Raw genomic sequence first — 10,883 nt, 5'->3', positions numbered from 1 at the left:
AAGGAAAGGCATTGTCTTTATTCACAACTCAGCCTCACATGGGCCAATATAATAGATTTTTATGGGGCTTTTGTTTTTGTAAATTTGAAATATTGCTCAAATCAGAGCAGCTTCAGAAAAATGCCTAAGTTCAAATGAGAGAGAGGGAGAGGGAGAGAGAGAGGGAAAGGAAGGAAGGAGGGAGGGAGAGAGGGAGAGAGAGAGGGAGGGAGAAAGAGAGGGGGAGGGAAGGAGGAAGAGAGAGAGAGAGAGACAGACAGACAGAGAGAGAGAGAGAGAGAGAGAGAGAGAGAGAGAGAGAATATTTAGTAGACCACCCTTCTCTCCTTAGCTTGCTGGCTTCCCTCCCCTTCTAAGATCTTTGCTAAGGATGGGGAGACAAGTTGGAGGCAGCTAGCTGCTTGGAGCTGCAGCAGGGGCATTAAAACCCTGTGTATTAAATAGACTTCTTTTCCTTTCTGAAAAACAAATTGGTAAAAAGAGCTTGGTTTTCTTGGCTTCAGCTGGGTCTAGCTCACTCCAAACCTGAGCTTGGCCCACGCTCAAGGTTAGCCAAAACCACGGCTTGTGGCAGGACAGGCGATTCCCCAATATGTCCTGAAGGTGGCACTAGAACAACGTGGAAGCTGGGCTCTCTAGTCCAGCCCTCTCAGGGAAGGACAATGAAGGGAGGTAGAGGGAGCAGGGAGAGGCTAGTGAGGCAGGGTAGAGGTGGGGCCGACCCCGCCCGGGGTGGGTGTTCAGCTCTTGGCTGGACGGATGCCTGTTTGCAGAAAGTAGACTGTAAGTCTACACTCATTCAAAAACCCAGGTCCTTTGGCCAGTTTCATCTGTGGAAGACAATCATGTGATAAGCGCACAGATCTATATATTTTAGTGAGTGGAAAGGGGCACTATTAAGAATTCCAGGACAACAGGTGTAAACGTATTTGCACCTGTCACTAGAATACATGCTTACCGACCCGACCTACCCTCCGGTCACCTTTTGTTCTCCTTTACAAACATCCAATGTTCCGTCCCAAGCATCACTGTCTTCAAAGGTGACCTGGCAATGACGGGCATTGCAGCTTCTTCTGCAATGACGGGTCTGCAGCTTCTTCTAGGGTCTAACCATTTGTCCAAGGACTGCTTTTAGCTTCTAGTTAGAACACTGCTCCTCAGTCAGGATTGCTAGTGAGTCAGGAAATAGGGACGTTAGGCCAGAACGTTGACTTTATCTCAATTTCTACCTCCTCTGACCCTCCTTACTAAATTTATTTCTGTAATTTTGTTCCGAGTGCCCTCATCATCTCTGAATTTAAGCATACTGGTCCACTGAATTGCAAATACACAAGTCCCATTAGGAACGATTCTTTAATTTCCAAGAGTGCCCCATTATTCCACTGAACCCTGAATTAGCATGCCATTTATCCCTGGTTTCTGAACCCTCTTCAGTTAATAGCCCACAAACATCCATCCAGAGCAGAAAGGGCTCAAACTTTCCTCGTTTCTACTTTTAGATGTTTCGTTGCTATTCAAACAAGGGATTTGTCTGAAGGAGTCTTTATAGTGGAGCATCCTGTCCTGATACTTGTCTTTATAGCTGGATTGTGCTGTATAATGACCTCTCTGGCAGTCATACACTGCTACAAATGGCCTTGGACTTCTGTCCTAACATAAATCTAAGTTAGAAGTGTGGGTTTATCTCAATAACATAATGACTAAATCCTTCTCATCTAAGAAGGACCCTAAGGGTCGCTACCAGGTGACAAACAGCAACAACAAAATCGGGCTATAAACATATGAAATCCAAGGAAAGGGTAAGTTCAGAAACTAGACTTTTTTTTTTTTGGTTCTTTGCTGTGTTTGTTGTTTGAGACTGGATAGTGATAAGTAGTCTAAGGATAAACTTAATTTGTAGCTCAGGTTGGCCTCAAAATTAAAAATCTTTGTTCTTTAGTCTTCAGTGGGCTAGGACCACGGGAGTGTTCCACTGCACCCAGCTCTGTCGCCTTTCCTTTTCAGTAAAATATCTCTTCTATCATTTCAATGTTTATATTGTCTAAAATTTGTATTAAAACTTAATCCCAGGGCTGGAGAGAAGACTCAGTGGTTAAGAGCACTGATTGCTCTTCCAGAGGTCCTGAGTTCAATTCCCAGCACCCACATGGTGGCTCACAGCCATCTGTAATGGTATCCAATAACCCTTTCTGGTGTGTCTGAAGACAGTAACAGTGTACTCATATACATAAAATAAATAATCTTAAAAAAAAACCCTTAATCTCTATGTGATGAAATTAGGAGATAAATCCTTTAGATTCTGAAGGCTTCAGAACTTTCCTGAAGTTCAGGAAATGCTCACATTGCTGAGGGTAGGAGAGAGATACAGTGTAGCTAGGGTTAGGGCCTGCTTCAGGAGAGAGATACAGTGCAGTTAGGGTTAGGGGCCTGCTTCAGGTCCTTGGCCAGAAGCTAGAAAGGACTTCTCCTGGATGGAAGCCAGAAATACCACAAGGACTTGAGGGCTCCTGTCCTTGGTCTGATCCCTTACTAATTTAAGGGTCTCAGTTCTTGAGGGGGGAATGTTACAAACACCATCAGCCTTAGAAGCCACTGAGGACAGACCCTGCCTTGTGCTTTCCAGGTAACTCTAGGAAGGGAAGCCCCCTTTTCAAGAATCCCCTTCACAATTACCAAGTGAAAGTGTAGCAGTGTCCAGACCTCTTGAGGCCCTTAAGGCAAAGAATGAAGTCTCAATTCTGCCCCTGGCACTGGGTGGTAACCAGCCACTCTAAGTTACACAAGCACTGCATACTATGGTCTCCTCCTTTAAAGAGTTAATCCACCTGGCCCTGTCAATCACCTGGCCCCCTAAAAAAGAAAGCTGACTCACCCAAAGACATATTAAGGACACATGAGGACTAATTACCCCCTTAACGAGCTCATGGACTCATCCTCCCTAGAATACTAGATCTGGTGGTTTCTGCTGGTCTCTGAAGAGACCATACATGCATACACATACATACACATAGACGGACACTCACACAACATGAAATAAAACGTTGCCACCAGTGTGGTCACCTGCCAGGTGTCCTCATGCAGAACTGTAGCATCTACTCACCTTCTCACTTCCCAGAAAACTGGAATTTCCCTTTTCCCTTATCATTTTCCTTTGGATACTGGCCAAACCCTACATCTGCTTCCTGTGACACCAGGGGAGCCCCCCACCCTCGCCCAGGGAGCCGCTCCCCGAGCACTCCCCTGACTGCTGGCCTCCGTGGCTGAACCTGGCTAGTTCCTTGGGCCATGGCTTAAAGAGCTCCATCTTTTCCTCATCTCTATCTCCCTCCTCCTGTCAGCAGGCAGGACTTTCAGCTTGCCTATCTCGGTATTTTCTCTCAAATTCTAATAAAAATATCCTCCAGCTTCTTCTGATTTCATTTCTAAGTTCTTTTATTAAATAGTATAAGAATTTCAAAGGGGGAGCCCCTCTTTTGGTATCAAAATTATGAGGTGGAATGCTCGTGAGTGAGATAAACCACACTGGATGTGGAGGGGTTGGGATGTTGCGGGTCCAGGAGCTAATTACTTTACTGAGGACTAGCTTTAGCCCCCTGAACAGCTATTCCTCACGCACTTCCATGTCAGAGCTAACATGTTGTCAACTAATATTTAAAAACCTTTTGGAATCTACAAGCTTAGAAGACCACTAACGCTGGGCAGTGGTGGCGCACGCCTTTAATCCCAGCACTTGGGAGGCAGAGGCAGGCGGATTTCTGAGTTTGAGGCCAGCCTGGTCTACAGAGTGAGTCCAGGACAGCCAGGGCTATACAGACAAACCCTGTCTTGAAAACAAACAAACAAACAAAACAAAAACAAAAAGAAGAAGACCACTAACTCCTGAGAACCCAAAAGCTATAAAAATGCTATCAGACAGCATCTGAAGCCTACAGACCAGACTTCCCTCTTCTTGCTGTAACCCCTCTCTGATGTACCAATATATTTTCAACTTACCTTGATTTCTGATTTTCTCAGTTCTTCTATATGAAACCACTTCTGCCTGGGAACTTGGGCCCCTGGGGTGACTTTGCTCCATGTTTCTCGGGCCATGATCTGAATAAACTATGTCTTCTTCCCTTTGAGCTGAGAGCTGTACTTTTCTCATCAATAAACCCAAGAATCCAAACTACCCAAATCTTAGACAACATCCCTCCTCCTGCCTTGGTGGTTCTTCCTTGGATAGGTGGAGGAAATGGAAGAAATTCCTGTGTGTTGTGACATCAGGTTGGAGATGCCTATCATTTAGATAATGTGTTATTTACTTACTTTGTGTGTGTGTGTGTGTGTGTGTGTGTGTGTGTGTGTGTATGTGTGTGCAGGTAAGTGTGGTGGTCAGAGGACAAAGGTAGGAGTCTGTTCTCTCCTTCCACCATGTGGGTCCTAGGGATCAAATTCAGGCCATCAGGCTTGGCAGCAAGTGCCCTTACCTGCCAAGGCATCGCACTGGTTAGAGGCTTACACCAGAAATGTTATAATCATAACCAGAGATAACCATAGCAAATGCTTGCATGGCAGTCATTACGGTTCCTGGTGTTTTATACACATGCTTGTTACTTAACCTCTCAGTAGCTCTGTGATATCACTATCCTTCCTCAGACAGGGAAATCAAAGCACAGAGAGGGTAACTTGCCCGGAGTAGTGAAGCCAGGATTTGAAAGCACTGTGGTCTGATTTAAGAACCTGTGCCCTTCACCACCACACCGTATTGTACTGGGGATATTTCCAGTATTTTCTTCTATTAGCCTGGGAGCGTTTTTGTGCGTAATTCGGATCTTATAAATTTGCTTCAGAGAAGGCAACTAAATCAAGATGGGAGATCTAATGTGTGGCATTCATGAATAAATTATAGGGCTCTTTGGTTTTAAATAAAAATGATTTGCTTATCCCGTGACTGCAATCAGACAAGACTATAATGTGCCAAGCTGCGTTTCACCCTCCTCTATGAGGAGCTGGGCTCAGCCATGGGAATAACTCACAGTGAAGCCTCTTCACACTCTCCCTGCCCCTTTGTGGAGCAACGGGGCAGTTGTGGATTCCTAGTTTGTTGAGAAAGAGAAGATACTACTTTAGTACAGAAGGCTTAAGAAAAACGTTTTTCAAGTGGGACCATCTTGAGCTTTGGCCATTAGCATGGTATCCGAGTTAGAGTTTTACTGCTGTGAGCAGACGCCATAACCAAGGCAACTCTTATAAGGACAATATTTAATTGGAGCTGGCTTACAGGTTCAGAGGTTCAGTCCATTATCATCAAGGCAGGAGCATGGCAGCATCCAGGCTGGCATGGTGCAGGAGGAGCTGAGAGTTCTACATTTTTTTCTGAAGACTGCAAGCAGAATACTGGCTTCTAGGCACCTAGGACAAGGGTATTAAAACCCATGCCCACAGTGCCACACATACTCCAACAAGGCCACACCTACTTGAACAGGGCCATACCTTCTTTATTTATTTAAAAAAATTTTTTTATAATTTTTGTTTTTAGGGCCATACCTTCTAATAGTGCCATTCCCTGTGCCAAGCATATACAAACCATCACACATGGAATTAAAGATTTTTTTGGTGTTGAGATATAGGGGGAAAAAAAAGAAAGTGAATCTTTATTACTTTTTATTTGTGTGTGTGTGTGTGTGTGTGTGTGTGTGTGTGTGTGTGTGTGCATGTGTTGAGCATTCCAGTTTTCTCCTTCCAGTATGTGGGTCCTGGGGCTTGAACTCAGATCATCAGGCTTAGCAGCAAGCATCTTTACCTGCTGAGACCTCCCACCAGCCCTTGGAAATGATTTCTTCGACTGAGCTTTATCTGAGAGCCAGCAACCTGAGACCAGAATAGGCTCCTGAAGGTCTTCCTTCTCATCCTTAGCCGACAGATGACTTAAGGAGCGGACAAAAGCAACCAACTTACTCCTGCTTCTCTGGCCATGAGGTTGGCTTTGAGACTCTGCTGTTCCTTCATTATTGACTCTGCTGAAGGGGAACAGGGTGGTGCTTACAGCAAAGTCACCAGATCTTGCAGTTCTCCTGAGTGGCCATTTAGGTAACATCCAGATTTAGGCTGGTTCAGGACACAGGTCCATGGTCCTTCATCAGTGTGTATGCAGATTCCTTTCTACAGGATAAAAAGTGAATGTGCTCTTTTTTTTTTTTTTTTTTAAAGTGAATGTTAGCTGGATGGTAGTGGTGTGTGCCTTTAATCCCAGCACTCAGGAGGCAGAGGTAAGCAGATCTCTGAGTTTGAGGCTAGCCTGGTCTACAGAGTAAGTTCTAGGATAGGACAGCCAGGGCTACATAGAGAATTCTTGTCTTAAAAAACAAACAAAAAAACCCAAAACAAAACAAAACGAAGTTAAATGTTTATGTATATGTTCATCTGTGTGTTTTTCAGCTGTTTGGGAGCTCATGGAGGCCAGAAGAGGATGCTGAATCCCTCAAAGGGGCAGCAAGTAATGTCAACCACCAAGCCACCTGTGCAACTCCCCAGAGGCCTCTCACAGACTCTGAAGTATGTCTATCAGTGTGTCCACAGTTCCAGATGAAATTACCTTGAAATTTCATTCTGCCTCTTAACTTTTATATATTTCTTTCTTTCTATTTTGATACAGGACCCCTCTCCAAAGCACGAATGGCTTTAAACACTGTGCTCCTTCCTTCGCCCTGCAGCAGTCACAGGCGTATGCCACCACACTTGCAGCAGTCACAGGCATGTGCCACCACACTTGCAGCAGTTACAGGCATATGCCACCACACTTGCAGCAGTCACAGGCACATGCCACCACACTTGCAGCAGTCACAGGCACATGCCACCACACTTGCAGCAGTCACAGGCAGTCACAGGCACATGCCACCACACTTGCAGCAGTCACAGGCCTATGCCACCACACTTGCAGCAGTCACAGGCACATGCCACCACACTTGCAGCAGTCACAGGCAGTCACAGGCACATGCCACCACACTTGCAGCAGTCACAGGCAGTCACAGGCACATGCCACCACACTTGCAGCAGTCACAGGCCTATGGCACCACACTTGCAGCAGTCACAGGCACATGCCACCACACTTGCAGCAGTCACAGGCCTATGGCACCACACTTGCAGCAGTCACAGGCACGTGCCACCGCACTTGCAGCAGTCATAGGCACGTGCCACCGCACTTGCAGCAGTCACAGGCACGTGCCACCGCACTTGCAGCAGTCACAGGCACGTGCCACCGCACTTGCAGCAGTCACAGGCACGTGCCACCGCACTTGCAGCAGTCACAGGCGTGTGCCACCACACTTGCAGCAGTCACAGGCATATGGCACCACACTTGCAGCAGTCACAGGCGTATGCCACCATACTTGCAGCAGTCACAGGCGTATGCCACCACACTTGCAGCAGTCACAGGCGTATGCCACCACACTTGCAGCAGTCACAGGCATGTGCCACCACACTTGCAGCAGTCACAGGCACATGCCACCACACTTGCAGCAGTCACAGGCACGTGCCACCACACTTGCAGCAGTCACAGGTGTATGCCACCACACTTGCAGCAGTCACAGGCATGTGCCACCGCACTTGCAGCAGTCACAGGCATATGCCACCACACTTGCAGCAGTCACAGGCACATGCCACCACACTTGCAGCAGTCACAGGCACATGCCACTGCACTTGCAGCAGTCACAGGCAAATACCACCACACTTGCAGCAGTCACAGGCATATGGCACCACACTTGCAGCAGTCACAGGCATATGCCACCACACTTGCCTCTATACTTCTTTATAAATGAATTAATTAATCCTTGCTCACTTATCTTCACACTTGATTTACTTATATTTGGGTTGTACATTTGTGTGTGTGCACACACGTGTGCGTGCCTGCATGCATGTGTATGTTCACTGTCTCACTGTTATTAATCAGATATGTTTGCCTCATTATGCTGGGCTTTGTGTCTTTTTCCTTCTCAGTTCTAGGTTTCTTCTCTTCCACATGCAAGAAGATCCATCACAGAGATTTCTTTCACTTTAGTAGTCTCCCTGAGACTATAAACACACACACTAACAGGACTCAGACAATGCTCTGTGACACCCACATTGACACTAACACCCCCCCACACACACACACATACACCTCACTTCCATCTTCTCAGGACACAGGGCCCTCCAAGAATGGAAATGTATGAGTCAAATGTCACTCATGCAACCTTTCCAAACTTCAGTTACCTCATCTATGAAATGAGAGTTAGCAACAGCATTCCTAGCAGGTCAGTTACAGTTGTTTTGATGACGTGGAAAGGAGAGCAAAGCAATGGCATGGTGTATAATAAAACATACATCGTTGTTTTTGAAAAGGTCTGGTCTTTGTTCTCAGTTCCTGGGAGACAGTCTCCAGTATGTGACACCTCACTGAAACATCTGCTAAGGACCAGCCTCGGCTTGGAGAGGTGTTCCAGAGAGAAGGGGTGTCTCGAAGTAGCAACACAAATGACTCAAAGTCAAATCATGGGTTACAGGCTGACAGTCTATGTTCTGCTTGAGATGGCTCCCTAGACAGCTCCTGGCTCTATAGTCTGCTTGAGACATGTCTAAATGCTCTCTGGATAGTTCATGGGTTTTATGATCATGACCAGAGTCAGAAAAGCTGCTATAAAAAAAATTCTTGGATTTTCTGACCAAGTTAGAAATCAATCCTGTTTTAAAAGTTCTAAAAATAATTCTTGGGTTTTCTGATCAAAATCAGAAAGCCAGAAAAACTTCTAAAAAAGCTGTGTTCACTCTTTGGACAGCCTTCTCTGGATAGCTGCTAGAAAACATTCTAAAAGAACTGTGTCAGCTCTCTACGAAATTCTCCGGAAGACATAAACCCCATTTACCCATTTAAATACCCTGTTTGTCTCCATTTAAGAGCCTCATTTGCTCCATTTAATTACCAGATGGGATTTCAAAAAGGGGCCTTAAGGCACCAGCTCTAGGAACAGACCATAAAATCCAGAACAAGATCATAAAACTCCCTCCCAAAGAACAGCCTGGGGATAACCACAAAATGGGGAAATATCTTATTTCAGAATGGGCCATCTCTGCTGGGAAGCCCTATTTCATCACATGGTTAAATGTTCATGACATTGGAATGCAGACCACTGACTGTCGGTGACCCCCTAGCATCCACCAATGAAATTTTGGATTACTTAATCCTTCTAGAGAGTTCCCCCAATTCTCTATAAGAAGGCCTGCATGCTTTTGCCTGTGGTCACCATTTTAGAGAATTGTTGACTTCTGAATGCTGGATGTTTCTGTAGAATGAATACTGTCTTTGCATACTGAGTCTGGGGTCTTCCTTCAGCAATTTCTGGACCCTTATACAACCAAGGTCAGAAATCCTGTTGCTAAAAAAAAAAAAAAATCTAAAAAAGTTGTTTTCACTCTCCATGGATTTTCTGATCAAAACCAGAAAACCTGTTAGAAAAATTCTTGAAGAGCTGTGCTCGCTCTCCAGAGATCTCCAGATAGCTCAGCTCTAGAGAGCTAGAAAAAAATTCTAAAGAACTGCTATCTCTTTCTGCTAGCTCATCTCCTACAGACCAAAAACCCAGTTTCTATTTACATATTAATTCAGGCATTTATTTCAGGTTTCCTTCTGACCATCTCACAAAGCCTTCTATGACCTTAGCCCCTTGACTCTTAGGAAAAGGACAGCAAGTACATGTTTTTTTTGTTTTGTTTTGTTTTTAAACATTAGAAAAGAATTTTAGAGATCTGTCTGCCTTTATAAATTTAGCTGGGTGGGACCTTGTCCTGAGATTACCATTTCAACCATTCCTGGACCTAAATTTGCTTTGTCCCAGACTGGCCTTGAACTCAGGACTCTATTACCTTTGTATCTGCCTGTCCTTGTATCTTTCTGACAAGATGGCTCATAGTATAGTTGCCCCTGCTTTTCTAGATCCTCAAAGCCCCTCATATAATTCATACTAGATCCTTATATTTTACATAGTTGAGAAATTATGTTTTTGTTTTTTTTTTTTTTTTTTTTTTTTTTGGTTTTTCGAGACAGGGTTTCTCTGTGTAGTCCTGGCCGTCCTGGAACTCACTCTGTAGACCAGGCTAGCCTCGAACTCAGAAATCCACCTGCCTCTGCCTCCCAAGTGCTGGGATTAAAGGCGTGTGCCACCACGCCCGGCCCAAAATTATGTATTTTGAATTCATATTTTTAGACTTCTTTCCCACAGCCTTAAGGGCTGTCCAGAAGGTCACTGTGTTCTATCATTTTGCTGAGACATTAGCCACACCCTTGCCTCCCAGATTCATGCTGTCTCTATCGTGGAGGCATTAACCTTGGCAGAGTGGACATTCCTTGAAGGAGGAATGTGAAAATATGTACACTATTCTACAAACAATCCTTATGCCCACAGCAGCCATGAACACACTGCTGGGTCTGTTCCAGGGGAAGGTAAGGCACCCTAAGGGCCTTTTCTAGTCCCACACCCTCCTTACAGCTTCCCCCTCTGGCCTGGGTCAAGGCTAGGTCAAGTTCCATTTTTCCACCCACAGAAACATTCTTGAGTAAACAATTCTCAGAAAAACTGCAGAATGTATTGACTGATACATTTTCCTCTGGAAAGTCCCAGGTAGAGTTCAAATGCATGTCATGATCTGCCCGTGCTTGCTAGCCAATAGATTTAAAGTTCAATATGCTTAGCCAATAAGTTTAAATTGTAACCTTGCTGATGTAACCTGTGCCCCTAAAAAGTACAAAAACTCCTTGTAATAGCCATTGGGGTCGCCTTCTAGTCACTCACCTTAAGGGACTAGTTGAAGGTTGAGCCGGGCATGCCAGAAAATAAACCTCTTGCTTTCGCATCGATCTGCATTTCGGTGTC

The 10,883-nt window shown here is 45.2% G+C and overlaps 1 non-coding gene across 1 annotated transcript; it reads right to left on the bottom strand.

The window, feature by feature from the left end:
* Positions 1–9,431: 9,431 nt before the first annotated feature.
* Positions 9,432–9,494, bottom strand: LOC117702175 (U7 small nuclear RNA). Its single transcript, XR_004605981.1, has one exon. It is a non-coding gene; the product is annotated as a U7 small nuclear RNA (small nuclear RNA).
* Between the last annotated feature and the right edge of the window lie 1,389 nt (positions 9,495–10,883).

Source organism: Arvicanthis niloticus, unplaced genomic scaffold (assembly GCF_011762505.2).
Source record: "Arvicanthis niloticus isolate mArvNil1 unplaced genomic scaffold, mArvNil1.pat.X pat_scaffold_532_arrow_ctg1, whole genome shotgun sequence".
In the NCBI taxonomy this organism is placed as follows: Eukaryota; Metazoa; Chordata; class Mammalia; order Rodentia; family Muridae; genus Arvicanthis; species Arvicanthis niloticus.
The sequence above is the reverse complement of the archived record's forward strand: the minus strand, read 5'-3'. Positions and strand labels throughout refer to the sequence as shown.